This window comes from Dreissena polymorpha, chromosome 5, assembly GCF_020536995.1.
Source record: "Dreissena polymorpha isolate Duluth1 chromosome 5, UMN_Dpol_1.0, whole genome shotgun sequence".
In the NCBI taxonomy this organism is placed as follows: Eukaryota; Metazoa; Mollusca; class Bivalvia; order Myida; family Dreissenidae; genus Dreissena; species Dreissena polymorpha.
Genome location: NC_068359.1, coordinates 84,964,327 through 84,977,471, shown reverse-complemented (window position 1 = coordinate 84,977,471; position 13,145 = coordinate 84,964,327). Strand labels below are relative to the sequence as shown.

At 35.3% G+C, this 13,145-nt stretch overlaps 1 protein-coding gene across 1 annotated transcript in view; it reads left to right on the top strand.

Moving 5' to 3' along the window:
• The window catches only part of LOC127881118 (exosome component 10-like), a 302,503-nt gene that overhangs the window by 242,339 nt on the left and 47,019 nt on the right, over positions 1–13,145 (top strand). The window lies entirely within an intron of this gene.

Genomic DNA, 13,145 nt, shown 5'->3' with positions numbered 1-13,145 from the left:
CCTGCCAAAAACTATGTGCAAATTCCATTCAAAGCTATATACACATTATAAAGGTCAGATGACCCGCGTCATGCGAAAATGGGTCTTATGTCATATGCGGGCCGAAGTTTGTCGGTCCATCCTATCTTTGTCCAACGCGCAGTCTGGTCAGGTACTACGCTGACTGATATATAAAGTCAGCCATGATTCGTGGTCTCATATCCAAACTCGGTAGCTCTGTGCGAAACTTTCACCGGAACGACGGCACCGAGACGGGCGCTCGAACTTTGCGGATGCGCGTTATATGTTTATATATAATAGCGCGATGTGTTTTTTCTTGCCTCAAATTAGTAAGCCCAATCAGCGTTTTATTGTGTTCTTTGCTTCTACTATTAACAAGAACTTCAACTGATACGAACATGAATTTTATTTTAATATGTTTATTTAATGCTCGGAAAACTCATTGTATATTTAGACTACTACTTATAAAACAAAGTCGGGTTTTCAACATCTGTTTTCGGCATAAAAATTGTTATTCCAAACCAGATTTTACGGCACTTTACTGTACAAAATACCGTTAGGGCCACCGTGGTTACTCATTAAAATCCAGAGAGGGCGAGAATGCGAGAACGCGAAAGTACGATGACGACAGTGCGACAATACGATGGCGACAATGCGTTCGTACGATTGCGAAAACGCGCTAGTACGATGACGACAATGCGACAGTGCGACAATACAATGGCGGCAGTGCGATAGTACGGGGGCGACAATGCGATAGTCATATCGTACTGTCGCCGTGGTATCATCGCAATGTCGCCATCGTTCTATCGCATTGTCGCCATCGTATTGTCGCACTGTCGCCATCGCATTTTCGAATTGCCGCCATCATACTATCGCGTTATCGCATTGGCACCATCGTACTATCGCACTGTCGGCTATCGCCATCGTATTGTCGCACTGTCGTCATCGTATTTCGCACTGTCGTCATCGTATTATCGCACTATCGAACTGTAGTATTGTCGCCATCGTACTATCTCACTGTCGCCATCGTATTGTCGCACTGTCGTCATCGCACTGTCTGATTGTCGTCATCGTATTAATCGCGTTCTCGCATTGTCGCCATCGTACTATCGCATTGTCGCCATCGTATTGTCACCCTGTCATCATCGTATTGTCACATTGTCGCCATCGTACTATCGCGTTCTCGCGTTCTCGCCCTCTGGATTTTAATGTGTAACCACGATGGCACTAACGGTATTCCGTAATACTGCTAAAGCACAGTATGATTAGGTCACTCCCCAATGCTCAAATCTCTATGTCTATTTTAGTAACAACACATGTCTATGGAAGGATATTTAGGTAAAAGTTACATCATTCGTGGTGAATATTTACATTATGACTGATGCTTATTCTAATTTGCTTTATGACAATTCCAACATGCTTGTTGTCTATTCGTTTATACTTGATGATTGCTGCAACATTACATCATTCATGAATAATATTACATTATGCGTGATGTTTATTCTAACATGCTTCATGACAGTTCCAACATGCTTGTTCCCTATCGGTTATACTTGATGATTGTTTCAACATGCTTGGTGACTATCCAATGTTTGGTGTGTTCATTATTCCTGAAACCAGTCATAATCGGTTTTGCCACTAAGCGTCATTAACAACGGCAGTTAGCAACAGGCAGTAAGCAGAATGCAAGTTACTAAATTATGACATCAGGTGGCGCGCGTTTATTTTCCGTATGTTGAATAAATTACTTTTCGGAAAAAAAGCGAAAAACATCCGAATCATTTTGACTAGTAAACTGAATAAGCTGAATTAGTTCCCTTCGTTATATAATCTCCATTAAACTAAATACGTTCATTATTGCCATGAAGACCAGTACGTTTACAACAATGAATTGACTGCCGTGAATGTTTTTGATATTTGTAAGATGCAATTGGCACTCAAGAAATTATACATGTATTTTATTCAGAACATAACGGGGCTGATGTGTTGGAATTGTGGCCCTTCCCTAGTCCAAATAATTACAGTAGACGTAATCTACCGATGTGCATTGCATATCGACCTCATATTTATAAAGTAGCCCAAACCCCCATTGCCACAGACCTGTGCGTGAAACTTTCAGATTTCTCTAGTCTATTTACCATGCTATAATTACAATTTCTATAAACACATATTTATCATTTTATGACTATATAATGTCTGTGGTATACAGAGAAACCTGAAAGTTACAAGTACTCGTGTCTAGTACTGTACAACTATTGTACTCCTCGTTGAGAAAACAACTACTTCATCTACATGTATTAAAATATCATAAAACATAATTTTCAATCAAAATGGAAAAAATCAATAAATAAATGTCATATAAACAGGTTTGTCATGAACGTTGACGTCGCTCTTGGTTACCAGAAAAATTCCCACGCACGGATTTCAACCGTCATTGTTTACAATCAATTAAGTGCATAAGTACTTGAATTTGTATTGTGTTTTTTAAAAGTGTCCAGCTACAGGTGGTTAGCGTGTGGCTATAATACTAGTTAGTGAAAACATATTTTGGGAATGATAAGTAATCATATTATAACGAAAAATCAACTTTTCTTAAAAAAAATAAGTTAAATATATATTCAACAAGGTATCCAACTCGAAATCATCCGAAAACGGGATGCATCGTTTTAAACAGCCATTACTTCATCAATTTTGCGATTTTCACGATCTTGGTCTTATTCAACGCAGAAATAAATTTCCTTTCTGGGAATGTATATGTCATGCAATATTTTTACAAATACTGGGTCAACTTTTAAAAAATAACACGATACACAACTCGCGTGACCCAGCTGTGATCGATCAGACAGTATTCATGACTGAAATCTTCACGGGGAAATGGGCATTTTCCCTGCAAAGTTCACGAACCTCGATACCATTATTCAATAAAACGTATGAAAAAAACATTCTTACCGTGCTTGCCGTAGAATTATGCATCAAAACTAACTGTCCAGCGCATTTTCAAACCTTTGTTTACATACATTTCAACGAACTGACATTTTAAACACAAGAGTGATTTCATTGCTCCAATGCGGAGTTGTGTCTTTACAACTGGAGATTTCATTCATAAATACGGTCTGATCGATAACAACTGGGTCAAGCGAATTATGTATAGCTTTATTTCTTAAAATTTGACCCAGCATGTGTAGAAATATAACAATATATATACATTTCCTAAAAGGAAATTCATTTCTGCGTTGAATAAGACCGGGTCATGAAAATCGCTGCAAAATTAATTTAGTAATGGCTGCTCAAAACGATGCACCCCGTTTTCGGATGATTTCGAGTTGGATACCTTGTTATATATAAACGGTAGTGATTTTTTTTTATATAGAAAATTTGATTTTTCGTTTTAATATGATTATTTATCATTCAAAAAGATGTTTTCACTAATTATTATCATAGCCACACGCTAACCACCTGTGTGTCCAGCACGTGTGCCGGGAGAACAGGGCTTAATGTATTTTTTGTTAAGCTCTATATATTTATATCCAATCTGTATGAAAAAATGTCGGTGAACATTATTCCGGTGTTAATTTTTGAAAATATTGAGGCATTCGTTAATTATGGTTCTAAAACGGAACATTAATCCGCAAAAAAAACACCGGGCATATTGCATATTAGATCGGACACATGAAATTATTTCGAAAGAAAGCAATTAGAGTTTTAAATTCTACATGAGTAAGTCTCGCTGTGCACGATTACGCTCTTACTGCTCGTATATATTTGACTCTTGGCAAATACCTAGTGTTTTATTTTGCTTAATCTAAATTGTGTCATGCATCTATATGTACTTAAAGCAGCATGACCAACAGCTCTTTCATATGTGAAAGAGATTGACACGAAATACCTACCCATCTATAATAAAGTTTATATGCGCACTTCAATATTATAGTTTTAAAGCATTTTATGTGGTGCAATATAAAAGTACTCTAGTAAATTTGAAATTATGTAATCGATTTCCTCTCAACATACATGCAAAGTTCCAGATAACTTTTTCAGCAAAATCTTGGTTTACACTCTATAATAATCCAGCCTTAAAGTCTATTATTAATTCTTTTTTTTCAGGTAAATATAATTTTTGGCACATCCGCATTTAGGTTTATAGTCTAAGAAGAGCTAATGACAATTGCGGGGGTTACAGCAGACTTTTTGCGATAAAAGGACCAGATAATGGAAAACGTTCGGCTTTTCGACTGTTGTAAAGATGGTCTGTTATTCATAATAACGTTAAGTGCTGTTGATTTCATAATTGTAATGAGGGCCTAGACGAGTGGGAACTCATTGATAAAATGTTTACATTATATGCATTGATATTGAGTTTTACGCATGATCACACATTTTGAATTCTTATTTTATTTTTCCAATGTGTAACCGTACGCACAGAATTTAAGTCTACTTTTTGACTAAATTTAATTCAATTTTTACGACTTTAAGCGTCTTATCTGGAGCTCTGCATACATGCATTAGTAGCATATATTGAAATATATCCATAGACTTTCTTTGGTTATTGAAGGTAAATTACTGTACAAATATTATGGTTAGTCATTAACCAAAAAAAAGTTAAGTCTACAAACACGCGGTTAATTTCGGTTCAGTAGCAAATATCTTACAAAGGTGCGCAACTTCTCCTATAACATAAAATTTCCGTTATACGCCGTAAATTTCCGTGGTCCTCCGTAGCATTTCGGAATGACTGTCAATTGACATCGTTGTATCATGCATGATAGTATGTTGCTTTGTGCTTGGGTGAAACTCACATCTTACCATCGCGTTAATTTATTAAACGCATTAATATTTGATTTCATTATGCACTGCGCCTATTGCACAAGTCTCTCTGCACAAACCAACATACACATATGCAGCATGCAATTAACGAACAAGAATGTTGCATCTGTACACATGCATGATACCATTAAGCAGAATGTAAATAGACATTGGACATCAGGCAAGATGTAAGTGTCATCAAGCATGAAAAGGTGTCTACATACTAATTGAAAGTACCATCAAGAATCATGACACAGTCACAAAGAAGGATGTAATTTTACCTAAATACCCTTCCATATTTGACGGCACTGTGTGTTTGCTTAATTTCACTGAAGAACGTCTACTGGTAAATCTTACAAAAAAAGTGATAAATAAGACTGAGTAGCAATTTTTTTGGCGTTGCTGTTTAACGTCAAATTTGGCCTTTCAACGAACTTCTTAAAAGCCCATTGAATTTTAATGAAGAAGTTTCCCGCTTGTAGGTCCGAATGAATTAAATCAAATTTTGCAATTGGCAATTTGATAGAAATCCCCATAAAACATTGCACATAGCTTTCTGAAATAAACAGGCCACATTGAACGCATTCACGATATCCAACAGCTCTCTTTGCAAAGACCTATCTAGTGTTTCTTGGCCGTGTAAGATCTATAATTAGAACATCGTCACCTAAACATCTACTAATAGAAGAGCATATTTTGAGGAAACAAATTCAATAAGAGTATAAAACGTCCACGATCAATAATGTGTAGATTGTTAAAGATATCACGGCAGTAAAAACATAGCACTTTAAAGAGACCACAATCTGGTACATTTGGTCAATTTTTGCGTCCGTGGCGGACAATACATTTTTAAAAAGAAAGCGTACAAAAAAGCAAACACAAAGTTCTTCGTAAGCTTGTTTTAATCTTAAAAACACATAATCGACAGTCATTCCAGTCAAATACAATACTAACAGTCAGCACTCTAGAGATCAAAATTGCGGATATAAATATTTAATTCAGGGATATCAAGTGTATCAAGTTCGAATTCCGGAAAAATAGCCGGTAGTCTGGGGCATTAGGTCCCTTACAGGGATAAAAGGTAAATCCCCGCCCGAGCCGTAGCTAACTGATTTATTGTAGTCTTTCTAGTTGCAATTTCTGGTGAGTACAATGCGGAATATTACGGATATTTGCAACATGTCGAAGATTTTCGGAAAGTAGCGAAGAGGTTTTCGTCAGTTAATATTCATGTCCGTGCCGGCCGCTAACTTATCAGAATCAATAAAAAAGAACCAGGAAAAATCGGTACCGATCGCAAATTTCCGGAATTCCGATAAAGCTTCAACATAATTTGTTCTCAAATGATCGCGTACTCGAACGAATCTGTCCCTACGCCTCCAACTCCCTTTAAATCTCATCGGACGTACATTGATCTCAAAATCTATCCTTGACGACTCAAATCATATTTCCTGAATAGTTTGGCCTATTGACGTCCCTGTAATTATAACAATGGTCTTTTGGATAAACACCGCTAAGTTGTTGCAATATAATAACCGTTTAAAATAGTTACCGGTTTTCATTTAATAAAATGATTAAGTCATATTCGAGATTTCAGCGATTGCCAATATTTTGCTTTTGTTTCTCATAAGCATATGGTGCTTGGTATCTGCTATTGACTCCTATGTAGATTGCAAATATTACATAACCCTTACAGCGGCCGAGCGCAGATATCTGCATTTGGCCGCTAAAAAGAAAAATCTTTGCGCATTAATTTAATTCAAATCTCATTATCATAATCAAAATCATCATCATCGTCGTCGTCGTCACTACTACCATCACCACCATCATCATCATCATCATCATCATCATCATCATCATCATCTTCTTCTTCTTCTTCTTCTTCTTCTTCCTCCTCCTCCTCCTCCTCAACATCATTAACAACAACAGCAACAACAACTTAACATCATCATCAAACAACAATAAACATCGGTAGCATACAATGTGCTTCATCAACCATACATAATTATATGCGTTAAAACACCATAATAGAACAGCATGAATGAAGCTGTCTATTACTCTTTTATATTTCCTATACCAATATTTTTTTTTCGTTAATTGAAGGACTAGTTGAAATCTTCTATAAAAGCCCTCCCACCCCCACCCCCCCAAAAAAATAAAAAAAAAAAAAAAAAATAATAATAATAACCCTAGCAAGCAACAATAAACATAGGTTAGTTAGTATACACTGTGCTTTAGCAACCATGCATAATGAATGTTTATGACTTCGGACCGTTGTGATCAAATTTAAAAAAGCAAGATGGTATGTATGCGGCACACAACACATAGATAATTATAGTTTTATACCTTAAACGTAGTTCATCAAAATAAAGATAAGTTATTATCTATGTAATACTTAAATTAGGTTTATAATGTATGCATATTTGTCTAAAACTTGTGAAATGTGATTCGTAAGCCGACGACAACATTATCATTCGGACCCTTCTCCCCACCTAACAATCGAGATTAAACACCTGTGGAGATCCCGATCTTATCAATGAATAAACCGGTTCAATGATGTCAAGTCAAATAAAACATACTATTACTATCCAAATAAATATCTATCAACAAATGTAAATTGATATACCTACTTAACTAAAACTAAACTTAAACGATTAGCAAGAAAAATATATAAAGAAGAAGCAGGCAAAGTAGACAAATTAATTGTAACATATGTTTTCTCAGTCCCCCACTGTTGAACACTATAAATAGTATTTATCGCCACCCCAAAAGGGATCTTTATCACACGTTTGGCTCAACTAATATATAATTGTGACAGGACAAACTGTCAACAAATACCTTGTTAATGTTTTATACATAACTCCAATCAAAGGTCAACTTCCAAGGAAACTGCGGCATGTTAAAACTGTTGATTATGACAAAATGTTGTTTAGTACAAATCAGTACAATAGCGTCTGTTATGTGGCCTATACTAATCCAGTTAAATAAAACTTTAATCGCAGAAAAGTTTAGATTCTTTACACCTTTAAAGGGGCCTTTTCACAGATTTTGGCATTTTTTTAACTTATTCATTAAATGCTTTATATTGATAAATGTAAACATTGGATCATAAAAGCTCCAGTAAAAAATCAAGAAAAAAAAAAAAAAAAAAGGAAATGTACATTGCCCGGAGCAGGGTTCGAACCAGTGACCCCTGGAGTCCTGGCAGAGTCCTGTAGTATAAACGCTTATGCCTACTGAGCTATTCCGCCGAGTACACATTCTCGACGTATTTTATACCTTATATAAGCAATCTTCGTAGTTTCACAAAATTTAACGACAAAAACAGAACTCTCCAAATTATTCAATCGTTTCGCGTTGCAACGCTTTATAATTTTTAGGTTTTAAAATCGTCAAAAGATGCATATAATGGCTATATTAGAGCATGGTAAATGTCCAGTATTACTGTTTCCTCACAAATATCATAACTAAAACGAAAACTTACGAATCTGAAACAACTTTTTTCAATTTTGTCAATTTACCAAAGCGTGGAAAGATCCCTTTAAGAAAATATATATAACAGTTCTTTCCTGTTTTAACAAAATGATACATTTAAAAATAAATTATGAAGCATCGCTAGCAATATTAGAAAGAGAAGTAGAAGGAGAAATATTATCAATAGTAGCAGTAGCAGCAGCAGCAGCAGTAGCAGCAGCAGCAGTAGCAGTAGCAGAATCAGTAGCAGTAGCAGTAGCAGTAGCACTAGCAGTAGAAGTAGCAGTATCAGTAGCCGTATCAGTAGCAGTAACAGTAGCAGCAGCAACAGCAGCAGGAGCAGCAGCAGCAGCAGTAGCAGTAGCACTATCAGAAGCAACAGCAGCAGCGGCAGTGGCAGCGGCAGTGGCAGTGGCAGTAGCAGTGGCAGTAGCAGTAGCACTATCAGTAGCAGCAGCAGCAGCAGCAGCACTGGCAGCGGCAGTGGCAGCGGCAGTGGCAGTGGCCGCGGCAGTGGCAGCGGCAGTGGCAGCGGCAGTGGCAGTGGCAGCGGCAGCGGCAGCAGTAGCAGTAGCAGTAGCAGTAAGAGTAGCCGAAGCAGTAGCAGTAGCGGCTTTTTGCTTTTTTGTTTAAGAAGTGTTTGTCGTATAAGAAGAACGCAAGGAAGACAAATTAATTGTAACATGTGTTATCTTAGTCTCCGTTGTAGTAGTATTTGTTGTATCTACACAGCCATTTTTCAGTCCCCTGAGAGACATGTTTTGATAAGAGATTTAATGGTGGACCAATACATCGTGTATTAATATCAGTGTACCCACTGGGACACCACATGGGGCGAGGATTAACAGATAAACTAGGCCTTCAATTAATTATGCGCCTAGAGGCAAACAATACTATAACTTACTGATAATTTTAGGATTGGGATGTGTTTGTATCTTATTTGAAATTAGCTAGCTTAATTCAAAAACTAATTATAGCCTCAATATTATCACAAGAACATCATCACATATTCATTGTGCAATATATAATCATATCACCATCACAATATGCCAGAGCGTTAGTATTTATTGTGCATACATATCCTACAGCAACATTTACAAAACTTATTACAAACCAACCGCTCAAGCTTTAATTAAGATTGATTTCAATTTATATTATGACATACATTAAAGATCACTGTCAATTAATTAAAAAATAGCTTGATGCTTCGTACTCAGCGATTTAAATAAAAGAAACGTTGCGTACACAATAATTGGGGTTAATAAAAAAAGTCTGCAATTAAAATAATCAAATTTAAATAATACTAGATTTAGTTTCAAATTGTCGCTCAAAAAATGTATCAGTTATATCAGTTACTAGGGAATCGATTTGTTTAATCTCCGCAATCCAATAATAATTATGGTGTTTGTATGACAAATTAATAGCTATTCGTCATTGAATGTATGATACTCATAAAAATATTGAAACAATAACCACAACAACAACAACATATGTGATTATGTCTATATCTTCTTCAGATACTCTGTGTCATACTTTCAAAATTATCCTCATAAGATTCATAATAATAAAATAAACACTATTGCAATCTTAGTAAAAACCAACTTAGCCGTTATGCTAATGATTTTATGTTCAGTATGCGTGTACATTTCAATATTATATAACAACAAGTGTTCACAAATACCTATATTTAATAAATATTAAAAACATGAGAACCAATGAAGGTATTTCATTTTAATAGACTAGTTTTACCGTGTGTGTACATTCATATAAAATCTTTTGAAAATCACACTTGAGATAATGTCTTAAGGTTTTGCTATTTCTAATCGATTTAAACACCATAAAACCACCGTATTTTCTCTTACATTCTAAATTTTCTTACATTTCCTTTTTAAGCCAAAATATTTATGTTTTCATGATTCTAAATTTTCGGACATACGGATTTTCGTACAGTCAGTTAAACAGCGCTATTTTATCAGATTTTGACCCTGTTTTTGCTTATCTGATGACCCTTCGGTCATGCATTTTTACAACCGGATTAAAGTAATAAAACAGAATCATGCCTAAGGGCAATCGACCATTACATTTGCGTACTTGGGTAAATTACCTTGTAAACCTCTAATAAGCAATGGTTCCTTCCAACAGCGTTTGAAATGATATCGTATTAAGAAAGCCAAACGTTTATTGTTTTTACTTTTTATATATTATTTCAGTTGATTGCAAAGCTGTTAAGTTGCATTTTTAAAGTAAAGAACGAAGGGAACAACACAATAAAACTATGTACACTGATGTATTATTTCTACTTCAATTAAATAATTGACAAACAAACATAACACACTTGTCTCTAAATATTTTTTGTATTTAAATTTTCCAACACGAAAAACAATATCTTTAAGTGAACGGAAACTTATAATTATTACGGCATATAGTAAAAGCAGAGTTGTCTGAACCATAAGTAAAATAAAAAATAAAAAATGACACAGCTTATTTTTCCCTCAAGTGTTAATGATAATATGGATAAACAATTAAAAATACATAAAGTCAATTGTGTTGATTACTCGTTATTGAAATATTGCAATGCCAATTATAAGACATATGATTAAAAACAAAATGTATGGTGGAATACCTAATCTGGAAATACAAACTAATGATACTATTAATGCAACAACAACAATCACATCTTTTCAAGCGCAATCAGAAAACTGCTACAGCTTTGTATTAACAAACATAAATATGTTTGTGCTTATAGATTTAGATAAACTTCAAATCTTTAAGCGTGCTATGAATTGAATATAATTTATATTTAAAAGTTTTGCTACTCTGTTGATAACTAGCAACAGCAAAAAGGAAGATACCATTTTTTATCATCTAATTTTATTTATATTTCATTGTTTATTTGTTTATGATCACAAGGATTGTTTGGATAACAGAGTGTGTCTAGATATACCGGTACCCTTAAAAATATTTTTATGAATTGCAATTAAGCGTAGAAATTAAACAGGCCCTAATACAGACACCATTTTTATCGGAATGCGATTATAGTTTCAATAGCAACTCGTAACGCTTTTTGGATTGAATGTGTAATGACTACTTTTAGCGACAAATTGACTTGGTCAAATACTGCATCTTAAACGGATAAATAAAATTGAAACCATTTATTTTCAATATTATCAACATTATTATTTAGTTATTAATACATTAAGCAGCAAACTCTATTAATCAAAAAGATTTGATATAACATCCGAATTCACTGCAAAAATGAGCTGAGCGATAGGTTTTACGGTTGTTGAAATTGTTCATGATGAGAATGACGATGACGACGATGATGACGATGACGACGACGAGGAGGAGAAAAACGACGATAACAATGACGATGATGATGATGATGATGACACTGATGATGATGATCACGACGATGACGACCATAACGATGTTGTTGGTGATAGTGACGATAATGCTGCTGCTGTTGCTGATGACGATGCTGCTGCTGATGATGCGGTGGAGGCGGAGGAGCAGGACGAGGGCGACGACGACGACGACGACGACGACGACGACAACGACGACGATGATGATGATGATGATGATGATGATGATGACGATGATGATGACGATGATGATGATGATGATGATGATGATGATGATGATGATGATGATGATGATGATGATGATGATGATGATGATGATGATGATGATGATGATGATGATGATGATGATGATGATAATGATGATGATGATAATGATGAGATGATGATTATGTTGATGATGATGATCATGATAACGTTGATAACGATGATGTTGATGAAAATAACGATACTGTAAGTAGTAAATTAACTCATTAATTGTTATTATAATACACAAGCACATGCTAATGGATCTGTATCCGCAAGGCGGTCAAATGGAAACTCACTTGGTATAAATATGAAAAATTGAATCAAAATATCATAATGCGGAGTGTTAAAATGTGTTCAAATCTAGCGAAATTGTTGCAGTACTTTTCTACCGAAACCAATGCTTAGCCCAGTTATTTTAAAAATAATTTCAAAATACCACGATACACGTCAATTGGCTAACAAATACATTTGTAAGTTTAACCTCACTCAAAAACAGTATTTATTGAAGACAGGGCGTCAACAATGTCCGAGTTTCTTCAACGTAGCTTAAGTACCTAAAGTACCTTTCCGTTTGATTTATCGCAGGATCCTGGGTCCGCACCCACAGTCTTTTAAAGTGTCTGCATTAAAAAAGATAATAATTGTTGTTTGTAATAATCTTTGACAGCTCATAAAAACATGTAAATCCTCAATTCGTAGAGTTTCAGTATGATTTCATTTATTTAAAAAATAAAGACGGTTAACATATTTTATACACACATATATTAGTAGCTATACGCCATATAACATAGGACATAATGTATATTATAAATCAAAGCGCTGAAGGCACTTTAGTTGTTCGCTGTTGTCGTCCTTGATTAGCTTGTTTGCATTGCATATGCTTATCATTGTGCACAGGCTAATCTTATTTGACGTGCATTAAGCCTCGTTTTCCATGAAAGCAGCCAATATGTGCATATTTTAATGATAAACACTAGACTGGCCAATGGCGTTTACAAGCTGGTATATACATTCACTGCTAGAGCAGAATCATTTGTCGTCTGCTGCAGACAGGCAGTGGTAATCGTTCCTAGCAGAGTGAGTTGTGGTTCTTGCCGTACTTAAGTCTTCTAAGCACCTACTGATTTGCATTTATTACCCATTCTCTTGAAACGCCGACTAATAAAGTGCGATAAACCGCCTTTAAGCACTTGGCACATTAACAAATAAGAACATTCCACACCTAACCGAGAACCGACGTCTTTAATCGCGAAACTATTA